Here is a 13,398-nt window from a genome sequence, read left to right as displayed (position 1 = left end):
AAAAAAAAAAAAAAAAACAACAAAATTCTTGTATTTTAGCTGTTGTCCTTTCATTGACCCAGACTAATCTACTAGTCTGAAATCCTACAGATTAAAAAAAACCACACACACAAAGAACCGTGACATAATGTCCCAGAACATCAATCAGACTGGACACTGAGAAAAGTTGTATTTCTATACAATGTCTAATAAAGCTGCCTGGGACTTCGTATATAGGCAGGTAGCCTTGCTTTTTTTAAGAAATACAGTGGCCAGTCAAGTAGGGTTATTAGGGCAGCTCTAGCCACATCGTCTACCTTCAACCCTACCCTCTATTAGATGCAGTATGTTTGCTGTGCAAATTCAGCAGCAGAACCAGAACTTGAACTTCTTTTTCCAACCAGATTACCAAATCTAAAATCCCTCCTACAGCTACAAAGGTAGAAGATAAAAAGGAAAATGGAAAAATCAATCATAATCCGGAAAAAAACCACTATTCACAATTTAGTACATATTACTTTGTATCTTTCTATACTATGGGAATAGGTTGCAAAAATAGCGTATTATACCTACTGCTTACAGATTTCACTTAACATATTTTAACACCATCATTAAATAATTGGTATCACTACTGGAATGGCTGCGTACCAAGCCTGCACTGATTTAGGAGTACTATCAGCCAAAAGGTGCCCACTGTACTTAGTCAACAGCACCTTTTTCCTCATGCCAATTTGAAAGGTGTTAGAGTTAGATCATTCTTTTCAGCTGCTAGAGCTGAACATTCTTATGCTAGCTGGTGAACAAATGTGTCTTTTTTTCTGATGATTAACTGACTAAGATGGCACCCCTGAGCCTTCCTAGTCCAGGTGTTTGTTTTGTTACCGCTGCTTCTACTAACAAGTTCCTTACCTATTAACACCATCAACCCTTGTCCTGCATTGCAAATATTTTCCCAGTTTGTTGCTTACCTTCCCTTGTGTTTATGAATTTACATTTTTAAGAAATTCAGTAATTGGTATGCTTTCAAATCAATGACTGCCTTTAAATTCTTTTGCTGTCGTGTAGTATCATTTATATTCACAACTGCATCAAAAGGGATTTCACTCTACCACTGCTTTTCAGGTCCCTCGCTATGTCTTTCCCTCATCTGTCCCTTTTCTATAATCTTGCTGCCTATCCATCCAGTCTGTTTTCTCCTTGAGATTTTCCAATCCATTTTATAAACGCCATGACTTCTTTCACTGTATTAAGAATGTCAGTCACTATTGTAAGAAACTATTTTGAATCCTGCAAGATATCTTGTTTGGAGATGCTCTTTCTCAAAGTCTTCAAAGATATTATTCCCTAGTTCCACAATTCCTGTTTCCGTCTCACAGTGAGTGTCAATGTGGCACCTTCACTTGTCCTACTATGAAGTATCAGGAGACAGACTTACCCTCATACCTAAAACAACTGAAAAAAACAGAATGTATAGGCAATCTGAAAGACACTGGAAATCATCAGGAAACAAAGGGCAGCAGACGCTGAGAGACGGGAAATATGTAAGATGAGCCCTACAACTGTCCCCAGCTTACTGCCTGAAGAGTTCACCAACTGTGATACAGGGAGGGGGATCTAGGCAGATCCTGGCAGTACCCTTGTGTTGAGGACAAGGATCTGGGAACCTAGGGAGACCAATGTAGCCAGAGTTCACATGGCAGAGTACAGGGTAAGAGAGAGCTACACAGAAAGAGAACCCCACAGATATGCAGAGGGCCCTCCTTGATCAGTGGATGATTGTGAGGAACCTATAAAGCCTGAAGCAGCAGCCACCTAAAGGGATTAAGAGGGAATGATACCCAGGCTCATACAAGGCAATTCCTATTCTTAGCCACTGGAGTGGAAAACTTCCTGATTGGAATCCAATAAAGTAGTTAGAAGGATTTTACCTTACTAGTGAGGCAAAATTACCTCTAGAGTAGTCTCATCTGCAAAAGCTAAAAAGCAAGACCTGAAAGGATCAAAGTATCTCCAAGTAACTTAACCAAAGAACAAAACTCAAAACATTTAAGAAAATACAAAAACAGCTATCACACAATAATCTCCAGCACGCAATCTAAAATGACCACAGTACACAAAACAGCAGAAAAACATGACCCGTAATGAAGAGGAAAACATCAATCAATTGAAACTGACCCAGAAATGACAAAAATACTAGAATTAATAAAGACAATGAAACATTTACCACATTCCATATATTTAAAAACTACAGGATGGATAGAGTACGTTAAATGTAGACGAGGAAGAGAGAAAAAATAACCAAATCAAATGTCTAAACATAAAAACTACAACGAGAGGCCAGGCGCAATGGCTCACACCTGTAGTCCCCGCACTTTGGGAGGCCGAGGTGGGCGAATCACGAGGTCAGAAGTTTGAGACCAGCTTGGTCAACATGGTGAAATCCTGTCTCTACTAAAAATACCAAAAATTGGCTGGGCGTGGTGGTGGGCACCTGTAATCCCAGCTACTCGGGAGGCTGAGGCAGGAAATCTCCTGAATCCAGGAGGCGGAGGTTCCCAGTGAGCCAAGATCACACCACTGCACTCCAGCCCAGGCAACAATGCGAGACTCCGTCTCAGAAAACAAACAAAAAACAAAAAACTAAAAAACCCACTAAAACGAGAAGGAAGAAATTCTGGGAATGATGGATATGTTAACTTGACTATAGTGATGGCATCACAGATGTACACATATGTCAAAACCTAGCAAATTACATACTTTAAATATGTAGAGTTTATTCTATGCCAACTATACCTCGATAAAACTGTTGAGAGAAGGAGAGGAAGAAAAAGAAGATTATCCTCGGGCTGCACTCTACTTGTCTGATAGGGATTTGCCCATTACATGCCTATGGTTCAAAGGCAGATTTGAGATATCTAGATCTAGTATATTACCAATTAAAGCACTCACTGCCCCCATGGTAAATTCTCCTCTCTCCAACTTCCTTGGTCTCTAATACTGTATTCTGAACCGGCAACAGCAACATAAAAATACAATCCTAAGTCTATACTGGGCAGCACAGCAGCACTATACTGTTACTACAATCCTTCTCTACTTCCACCTAGAACACTTTACTCATAATGACCACACTTCCCAGATAAAATTCGTCAGCATCCATTTCTCCTCCCTCTTCCCATCCCTCCCCGGTTTTTTTCTGGTAGTTACTAGTGTGGGCATGAGAAGAAATAAACATGAAAAGGGATGAAGCCTCTGCTATAAAAGAAACCCTGGGTAAAAATTTTCCTTATTCTGGCTGTGTTACTATTAGTATCCATTATTAGATCCTATAGGGAGTTAAGTCATCTTAATTTTCAGTGTTTCATATTTTCATCTATGTTTCTTAACAAATATTTTAGCAGGACACCGCTACTCATATATCATTTTGCACTACAAACCTCAAATTGCTTTTACAAAGTCAGAAATTTAGTTCTTAAAGCAAATTAAAAACCAAGAGTCTCAACGACTTTTCATTTGTGATCTGTTAGCTAATTCTTAATACTATTACTATGTGAGTCGTGTTTTGAACACCTACTTATTAAACATCCTCAAGCTTACTTTTATTATTTTTGAGACACTTACCTAAACATGTCAACAAGAAAAGGAAAACAATTTTATAGAAATAAATTCTATATATAGACACATTTATTTTACATCATACAAAGACTTGAAATCTAGGGTATTCATGAGTACCTTATACTGCTTAAAGTTTAGCCTGTACATGCGAACTATGATCAACCAGCTTAATTTAATCCCAATCTGTGCTTTACACCTGATTTTATTCTAGTTCCTTATGATATTGTTATCATATACTCATGATACTAACAGAAAATTAAAAGTTAAAGTCTAGTTGTAGTTGGATTCAAGGGAATTGGTATCTTTCTATGAAGCTATTTAGGCAGACAATTCAAATGTTTTGCTAAAGGAAGAAAATAAAAACTTTCATTCCCATGGCTTCCTATTTGGTGTTCAGAACATACATGGTCACAGACTAACAGAATTTGATTAGAAAGAAAACGCAGACTTCAGTCTTGTCCTTCTAAGAAACTTCCTCAAAAAAAAAAAAAAAAAAAAAAAAAAAAAAAAACTTCCTGAAAATACTGTATTGGGCTTCGTCTTCCTCCTCTGTGCCCATGAAGGTTGAAATCAAGATACACCTAGTCTCTGCCAAACTCCTGCTCTACAGTCCTAGTAACACTCTCAAAAAAGTGTATTAGGCTAGTTTGGTACTGCTTACTTACTCTTAGTGAACCCTAATTTGGATTAACCATTTGTTTAATTCTTCTGATGATCATCTCCATAAAGTGTGTATCAGAAGTTTCATTTCAAAGTGTGCAGGTGAGAATACAGGCAATATTAGGTGACTTTTCTCTGCAGCTCCAGCACCTACATTGGAATCCCTTGCCTACTATTTGGTTCTTCACCATGTGAATTCATCACTTTTTAAACATTTCAGAATATACCCAAATATGGTAAATGAGACTTCCAGGGAATGCAAAGATAGATACCTACCAGTGTTATTATGGTTTACAAATATGCCCATATGAGAAGAGGAAAAATATCACAGACCTTCTCTCCTGCCTAGGCCAATAGTTTGTAGACTCCCACAGTGACAAAAAGGTTCTCAATAATAGCCAAGTTCAGGTTCCCTGGTCTTTACATTGGTGTATACTTTCTACACTGCCACTCCTCTACTTGCTTATTAAGTCTATTTCTTTTGAATCATATATATATTTCCCAGTGCCATAATTTAGCCATGAGCCATCCCTCAAAACTGTGATTTCTGTTTTCGTGCCAACTATTTTTCATTAAAATTTCAAATTCATTTTGCTTTTTTGGAGGTGGGAGTTAAGGGGAGAAAAATATGAAGAGACAAGAAGAGAACGATATGAAGCATCAGGCACCGGTCTTCATCAGCTTTCTGTGAATATTTTAGTAGTCTTTCTCCTCTGAATTTTCTAGTACTCCCTTTACTCTACTGGTTATGTTTGCATCACAAAAGCTATCTTCTATGATTCAACTATGCCTCTATCACCTTGCCTTTGAAACGTGAGTTTAATATCTTCTCCAGCAGGTCAAAGGAAACACTAAGAACTGGTTATCCCTAATATACAATGCGACTTAAGAAGCCAAAACCCAGTTCTTCAACACGGTCTGCACAAAAAAAAAAAAAAAAAGGTATGTCCATCCAGAATCTCAGAAAGTAACCTATCTTTACAGATGAAATTAAAGATCTCAAAAAAGAGATTCTGGCAGGGCGCGGTGGCTCAAGCCTGTATGTAATCCCAGCACTTTGGGAGGCCGAGACGGGTGGATCACGAGGTCAGGAGATCGAAACCATCCTGGCTAATACGGTGAAACCCCGTCTCTACTAAAAAAATACAAAAAACTAGCCGGGCAAGGTGGCGGGCGCCTGTAGTCCCAGCTACTCGGGAGGCTGAGGCAAGAGAATGGCGGGAACCTGGGAGGTGGAGCTTGCAGTGAGCTGAGACAGGGCCATTGCACCCCAGCCTGGGTGACAGAACCAGACTCCGTCTCAAAAAAAAAAAAAAAAAAAGAGATTCTGGATTAGGTGCGCACTAAATAAAGTAACTATTCTTATAAGAGACCAAACAAAGAAAAGGAGAAGATAGAGATACACAAGACAGACACAGGGGAAGAAGGTGATAGAGATTATGGTTATGCTGTCACAAGCCAAGGAAGAGCAGCAGTACCAGAAGCTGAAAGAAAGGAAGGATCCTCCCCTAGAACCTTCGGGAGAAGCATGGCCCTGCCAACACCTTCAGATTTCTGGCCTCTAGAACTGTGAGAGAATAAATTTCTGTTGTTTTAAGCCACCAAGTTCGTGGTAATCTCACAGAAGCCTTGAAAAATCCAGTACACCATCTAAATCACGAGTCACAAACTTTTTCTGTAAAGAACCAAATAGCAAATATTTTAGGCTTTGCGGGGATGGGTGTGGCTATGTTCCAATAAAACTTTACTTACAAATACAAGCAAACAGGATGGATTCAGCTCATGAGCTGTAGTTTGCTGACTACATGATATAAATGATACCAAATGATATCTAGCAACCTAAATTGCATCTATCATGCAAATAATCTAAATCATATTTTCTATATCCTTTTTCTCTTTTAAATTTATAATTATGCTCTGTACGGCAGGCACCTTCAATTATCTGCCCAAATCCTATAGTTTAGTTTCCAGAATTTAATCTCAAGATACATTTCAGAATTTTTCTTGAAAATCTCCCACCAATAAACAGGGAGTGGAATTAGGGGCAGAAACCCTCCTAGGACTCTCTCATCACTGAGGTAAGTACACTAAGATGTCAGCAAACCTCCTTGTTTAATATCTTGGACATCTCTCATATCTACCTATCTTTCAGCAAGTAATAGCTAATTATCTTAACAGATTTCTTCTTCCTGGACACGAGAACTTGATTTCTCAAACTTGACAATGTCTACTATTTTCCTTCAATAAATAAATATCTTCTTGTGCCTAGAACCACTATCCGTAAGAACCTTTCATTATTTAATTAGTTTGAAGTATGTTTTCTCCTCTTATTTCACTATCACATTCTTTTACCTCGATCATCTGATCTTGATTTCTTCCCAATGCTATCAAATATACCTTCTTTCCCAAATCATTTCTTCCTTCTTTTTCCTAAGCAACTTTAACTCTATCAAGCCAGCATATACTAAAATGCCTCAAGCTGTTTTACTGTCTCCTCAGCATATATATACATACATACACACACACACACACACACACACACACACACATATACGACTAATCTTCCTTAGACAGGAAAATAAAGGTAAGACATACCCTGCACACCACTGCAACTGTTCTTCTGTGTCCGTACTGTTACGATCTCTAGATGAATACTGCTTTATGCATCCTTCTGCAATGCAGCTCTGTTAATTCCGGAAATTTCCACAGTAAACTCGGTCTGTCAGTTACCATGGAAACTGCCTGCTTCCTGGCACTACTAACAAATGAGTATCTTTGCTGTGATCTAAGATGAGGCAAAAGGAAAAACTGAAAAACGAAATGTCCAAAAGAATGGCTCAAACACTGTAAATAGAAAATTTCAAATTCTGATATTCATATTTAGTGAACAGAATGTATTAGACAAATTAGATAAGTCTGCAGTATTTTGAAGTAGTACTGATTTATAAAATACAAAGAAATGTTTTATCACCACGGAAAAGAGTAACATTAAAGAGGACAAGACAAACATTCACGTTTGCATCATGCTGCTATTGACTGTTTCCTAAGAGCTGATCCTGTGTCAGTTGTACTCAGTTTACCCTTAGAACAGTTTTTCTGGGCTATGCTTCTTCAAGAAAAGGTAAGCAAAACTGCCCTAAATCTATAGACTACATGTTTTCATGAGATCCTTTCCCTGTTTAGGCTCCAATTTCCAGTGGCAGCTAAAACCTCTTCCCAAGTATGTAAGAAATTAAGAGTAGTTTAAAGTATAACTTGGGAGCTTTTGCCAAGAGGGTAGCTTTACTAGCATTCTCAGAACATTAGACATAGCCAACCATAATTCCTTACCAACTGCACTTTGAAACAACGCTAGATTTCTATAACATCACATACTACCAGTTTGCTTCCTAATTGTCAAGCATCTTTTAATTTTTGCCTGTCCCTCCTCTTCTATCCAACCTCTAAATGTTAGATTTTGTTGGGGCTCAGCCCTGGACCCAATTTTCTCATCAAAATACATTCTCACTCTCTATTCCTAGGCAACCCTTTCATCTATATGCCAGCAATTCTCAACTTTTTATCTCCAATCTACAACCTCACCTCTGGCACCAGACTCATGTTCAACACCACACTATGTGATACATGCACATAAGCACAGACACACACGTACATATACACATACATATATACACACACACTATATATATATATGTTTTGATATCACTAATAAAATATGTCACAGGTATCTCAAACTTAATATATCTAAAACTCAATCTTGCCCTATGACCCCCATTTATGGATGCTCCATACCCAGTAGTCTCCATCACAGTAATCGCAGGTGAACCCATTAATTCAAGCCAGAATTCTACAAGTCACTATGAACACCTTCCTCCTTGTCATCATCTACATTCAAATTATCACCAATATTTATTAATTACTTCCAAAATTTCCTCACAGTCTCTCTACCTCAACTGTCATCAATTTAATATTATTAAAGTCATAATAGATGACTATTACGCTTTAGCTATATTACCACAGCTTTATCAGGTCTCCCTAAACTATATTCTTACCTCCTTTCAATACATATGCCACACAGCAGCCAGAATAATTACTTTAGACTGTAAATAATCAGTTTAGATTGTAAATCACTCACCTGCTTATAGCTCCCCACTACACTCTGGATGTCATCCAGCTCTTTATCTCCAAGGCCCTACATTATGTGGCCCATCTCTCCATATCTAACCGTCTCTACATCCTTAATCTAAATTTGTTTTTCCTTTCTCATTCAGTCATCTTCCATGTGAACTGCCATTCCTTCCATTTCATGACAAGGTGAATATTTCCCAGCTTGGTAATTTCAAATACATGCTATTCCTTCCACTTGGAACACTCATCAATCCCTCCCCCAAATCCAGTAAAACTCACTCAGGTTTAGAAGCCTTCACTGACTACATTTTCACCACCCTCCTTCTAAATTAGGCCCATATTTCATTCTCTCATTAGCACCTGGTTCTCTTCCTTTAATAGCATGTAGGTGATTATAATTTTATACACACACACACGTCTTTGTCTACCTCTAAATCTCAAGCTTCATGAAGTAACAATCACATCTCTTTTTTCAACATGAAATACCTATGCCCACACCATAGTAACTAGCAGATGGCAGACATTCAACAAACATTTGCTAACGTATGAAAGAAAACGTACTGGATTGCTTTGGTTTCTGGCAACTATGACTTGCTCCCAAAGCTTTGATGTTCTCCCTGGACTTTACGAGATATCCCTATAGCCATTCCCCAATTTCTTTTCTGGCATCCATTCAAACCCCAAGGAATACACCTCTTATATCTGACTTCTGCAGCTCCTCAGTCAGGAAAAAGGTTCATCTGTGTAAACCTGCAGTGCTCTCTGTACCAGTGGTCCTAAGAAGAAGCAAATTTGCACCCCAAGGTTCATTTGGTAACATTTTGGCTGTCACAGCTAGTAGGGAGCTTGTGTTACTGACATCTAGTGGGACGCCACTGAACTAAACATCCTACCATGCACAGGACGACGGCCTCCCACAACAAAGCATTTTCCAATCTAATATCTCAATAGTAACAAGGTTGAGAAGACACAGCTACTTCCAGTCTCTCCTATGACAATGGCTGAAAATTACCAATCTATGAAGAAGTAAACATTGGTTAATTTTTAAAAGTACATTTCACCAGCACAAAGTTGTCCTCTAAGACATTGTTTTTAATTAAACAATGAAAATAATCTAAATAGCTATCAATAAGGAACTAGTTAAATATATAATACACCTATACAATGAAATGAATACTATATAACTAAGAATAGGATATATGGGTGGGGCACAGTGGCTCACCCCTGTAATCCCAGCACTTCGGGAGGCCGAGGCGGGTGGATCACTTGAGGCTAGGAGTTCAAGACGAGCCTGGCCAACATGGTGAAACCCCATCTTTACCAAAAAATACAAAAATTAGCCAGGTGTGGTAGTGCATGCCTACAACCCGGCTTCTTGGGAGGCTGAGGCACAAGAATCACTTGAACCTGGGAGGTGGAGGTTGTGGGCAGCTGAGATCGCACCACAGCACTCCAGCCTGGGCAAGAGTGAGAAAATCTCAAAAAACAAAAAAGAAGAAGAAGAGGAGGAGGAGGAGGAGGAAAAGGGTATGTGTTAATTCAGAAATGTTTTCAAGATGTACTAAGTTACTAAGTCAATAAAAACTCAAGCTACAAAAAAGTGCAGAAAAAAGCTGTCATTGTGTGTAAATATTCTTTAAGGATCTATATAAATTATTATGTATTCTGACATATAATAAGCTTTTGTGCAAGGCATTTTACATTTAATAGGGTTATCTTTGGAGATAAATATTAAGGGCACAAAGCTTATTTTTTGTTTTATAACTTTCTGCACCAACTGAATGATCTTACCAGAAGCAGGTACTACTGATTTTTTAAAGGGTAACGTGAACTACCTGGATGATAAGATAATGGGCCATTTTGGCTTTCTTCTTTATACTTTTTCTGTATTAAAAAAAGAAAGAAATGTTATTTTGAAAGCACACTGAAAACATGCCCCTACACATTTTAGGGAACTCTAGCTACTGAGGGGTACACTATCACTGATGTGGTGCAACAGGTACTCTAGATTAATCCTCAAAAGAAACTTGATAACCTTCTCAAAAATTTCACTCTAGGGTTCTTTCAAACATCATGAAAAGGGAAACCACATGGGCAGCAATAAAATTTATCACAATATTGTTCCACAGGCATGAAAGCTGAATTCAATAAACACACAGTGTTCACATATTGATCAGGTCATCTAAATTGTTGAAATATATAGGTGCTTTGAAAACAAGGACAGAAAACCACAAATACTGTTCAGTGAGACTAAAAAAACTATCAATATAATTTTTATTGTTACTGGCCGGGCATGGCGGCTCAAGCCTGTAATCCCAGACTGTGGGAGGCGAGTTGGACAGATCACCTGAGGTCAAGAGTTTGAGACAAGCCTGGTCAACATGGCGAAACCTCGTTTCTACTAAAAATACAAAAATTAGGCCAGGCCCAGTGGCTCATGCCTGCAATCTCAGCACTGTGGGAGGCCGAGGTGGGCGGATCACCTGCGGACCAGCCTGGCCAAAATGGCGAAACCTTGTCTCTACTAAAAATACAAAAAACTAGCCAGGCACAGTGGTATGGGCCTGTACAGAATCCCAGCTACTCGGGAGGCTGAGGCAGGAGAATCACTTCAACCCAGTAGGCGGAGGTTGCAGTGAGCCAAGATCGCACCACTGCACTCCAGCCTGGGTGACAGAGCGAGACTCCGTCTCAAAAAAACCCCAATAATAATAATAATAATAATAATAATAATAATATACGCATATATATTATTGTTATTGTTCTGGGTTGCTTTTTAAATTGAGGCATCATTTATATATAGTGAGATGCACAAATCATAAGCATATGTGGCTCAATGAGTTTTGCCAATGCAGGCACCTTTCTATTTCACAAAATATAGCAAGATATAGAGCATTCCATTACCCCAGAAAATTCCCTGGTTCCCTGGTGCCATTCTCGTCAATCTCCTCCAGAGGCAAACACTGATCTGATTTCAATCACCAGAGATCGGTTCTGCCTCTCTAGATTTCACAGAGATAGAATCAGTATGTTCTCTTTTGTGTCTGGCTTCTTCTGCTCAGCATTTTCAGGGATTCATCAATATGGTTGCAGGTATCAGTATTTTCTCCACTTTACTGAGGAAGAGTATTTTATTAAATAATACACCACAATTTGTTTCTTCATTCTTCCATTATTGAACACTCTGGGTTCATTCGAATTTGGAGGCTATTCCGAATAAACTTTCCATGAACATTCACTTACAAATCTTTCTGACAGTGTTTTCATCTTAGGCAAATAACAACAAGTAGGACGGCTGGGTCAGGAGGCAAGTGCTTATTTATTTTATTAAAAACCTAGCAAAGAGTTTTCCAACGTGGCTGTACCATTTTCTGTTTCCTCAACAATAAAGGAAAATTCTGCTTACACCACATATTTGCCAAGATATTGCCTGGCCTTTTAAATTCTAGCCCTTCGGGTGGAGGTGTAGTGGTACCACCTTTTTGTTTTAGTCTGCATTTCTCTTATTACTAATGTTCTTATGGCTATACTTATCATCTATTCCAATACCTTCTTTGTAAACTGTCTATCAGAGTCTTTAAACCATTTTTTAAAATGGGTTGTTTGGGCTGTCCCAGTGGTTCAACGCCTGTAGTCCTAGCACTCTGGGAGGCCGAGGCAGGGGGATCACTTAAGGAGAGTTCAAAACCAGCCTGTGCAACATAGTAAGATCCCACCTCTACAAAAAAAAATTTTTAAATGAGTCAGGCGTGATAGAATGTGCCTGTAGTCCCAGCTACTCTGGAGGCTGAGGCAGGAGGATCGCTGGAACCCAGGAGTTCTAGGTTGCAGTAAGCTATGATGCAGTCCAGCTTTGGTGACAGAGATTCTGTCTCAAAAACAAAAAAGTAAACTGGGTTGTTTTGAGTTGTAGTTCATTATACATACAGAAGTCCTTTGTCAGATATATATACATTGTGAATGTTTTCTTCTCTCTCTCCCTCCCCCTACCCCTCTCCTCCTCCTTGCTCCCCGCCGCCTGCCTCGACAGAATTTTGCTCTTGTCACCCAGGCTAGAGTGCAGTGGTGCGATCTCTGCTCACTGCAACCTCTGCCTCCCAGGTTCAAGCAATTCTCTCACCTCAGCCTCCCAAGTAGCTGGGGTTACAGCCATGCAACACCACGCCCAGCTAATTTTGTATTTTAGTAAACATGGGGTTTTACCATTTTGGTCAGGCTGCTCTTGAACTCCTGACCTCAAGTGACCCGCCCACCTCGGCCTCCCAAAGTGCTAGGATTACAGGCATGAGACACCGCGCCTAGCCTTGCCTGTTTATTTTCTTATAAAACTTTTGATGAGCAGAAATTTTTATTTTCGATAAAATCCAATTTATTATTTTTTAGTAGTTTCTTTGTCCTATCAAAGAAATTTTTGCCCATGCCAGACAACAAACATATTTTGGATGTTTTCTTTTAGAAGCTTTACAGAGTTTTGCTTTTACTTTTAGGTCAATAATTCATCTTGAGGTAATTTTTGCATATGGTGTGAAGTAGAAATTAAGATTTATCCTTTCAAACCTTTTTCCAGTTTGTTCCATCACCATGAAAAGTCTATCTTTTTTCCCACTGAACTGTACAAGCATCAAAGTCAAAAATAACTTGACTATACATGTGTGTTTGTCTACTGGACTTTCTATTACATTCCACTGATCTATTTGTTTATCCTTAATATCCTTCCACCAAGCCTTAATTACTGCAGCTTGTAGGTTGTACTTGTAGGCTGACTGTGTTACAGTCAACCTTGAAATCAGGTTGTTTTAAGTCCTCCAACTTACTGTTTTACAAAATTGCTTTTGGCTAGGTCCTTTGCATTTTCATACATATTTTAGAATCAAAATGTCACATTATACATATTTTAAAAGTCTGATGGGATTTCACTGAATCGATATAGCAATGTAAGAAGAACACACATCCCAGATGAATAAAAGAATAATAAATTGTCTTTCCTAGAATGAAAGAGTGGTTTCTAGATTGAAAGAG

At 38.7% G+C, this 13,398-nt stretch overlaps 1 protein-coding gene across 2 annotated transcripts in view; it reads right to left on the bottom strand.

Annotated features, from left to right (window-relative positions):
- MAP2K4 (mitogen-activated protein kinase kinase 4) overlaps nucleotides 1-13,398 on the bottom strand; it is a 102,804-nt gene that overhangs the window by 72,920 nt on the left and 16,486 nt on the right. The window contains exon 1 of one of the 2 annotated variants that reach the window (XM_017855171.1): nucleotides 6,847-7,039. The exons of the other annotated variant lie outside the window; for it this stretch is intronic. The gene's annotated coding sequence lies outside the window, so the exon portion shown is untranslated. Of the gene's footprint in view, nucleotides 1-6,846; nucleotides 7,040-13,398 lie in introns of those variants that run through there. 2 annotated transcript variants of the gene reach the window in all.

This window comes from Rhinopithecus bieti, unplaced genomic scaffold (genome assembly GCF_001698545.2).
Source record: "Rhinopithecus bieti isolate Rb0 unplaced genomic scaffold, ASM169854v2 scaffold_40077, whole genome shotgun sequence".
NCBI classification, from domain to species: Eukaryota; Metazoa; Chordata; class Mammalia; order Primates; family Cercopithecidae; genus Rhinopithecus; species Rhinopithecus bieti.
This window is presented reverse-complemented; position numbering and strand designations above follow the sequence as displayed.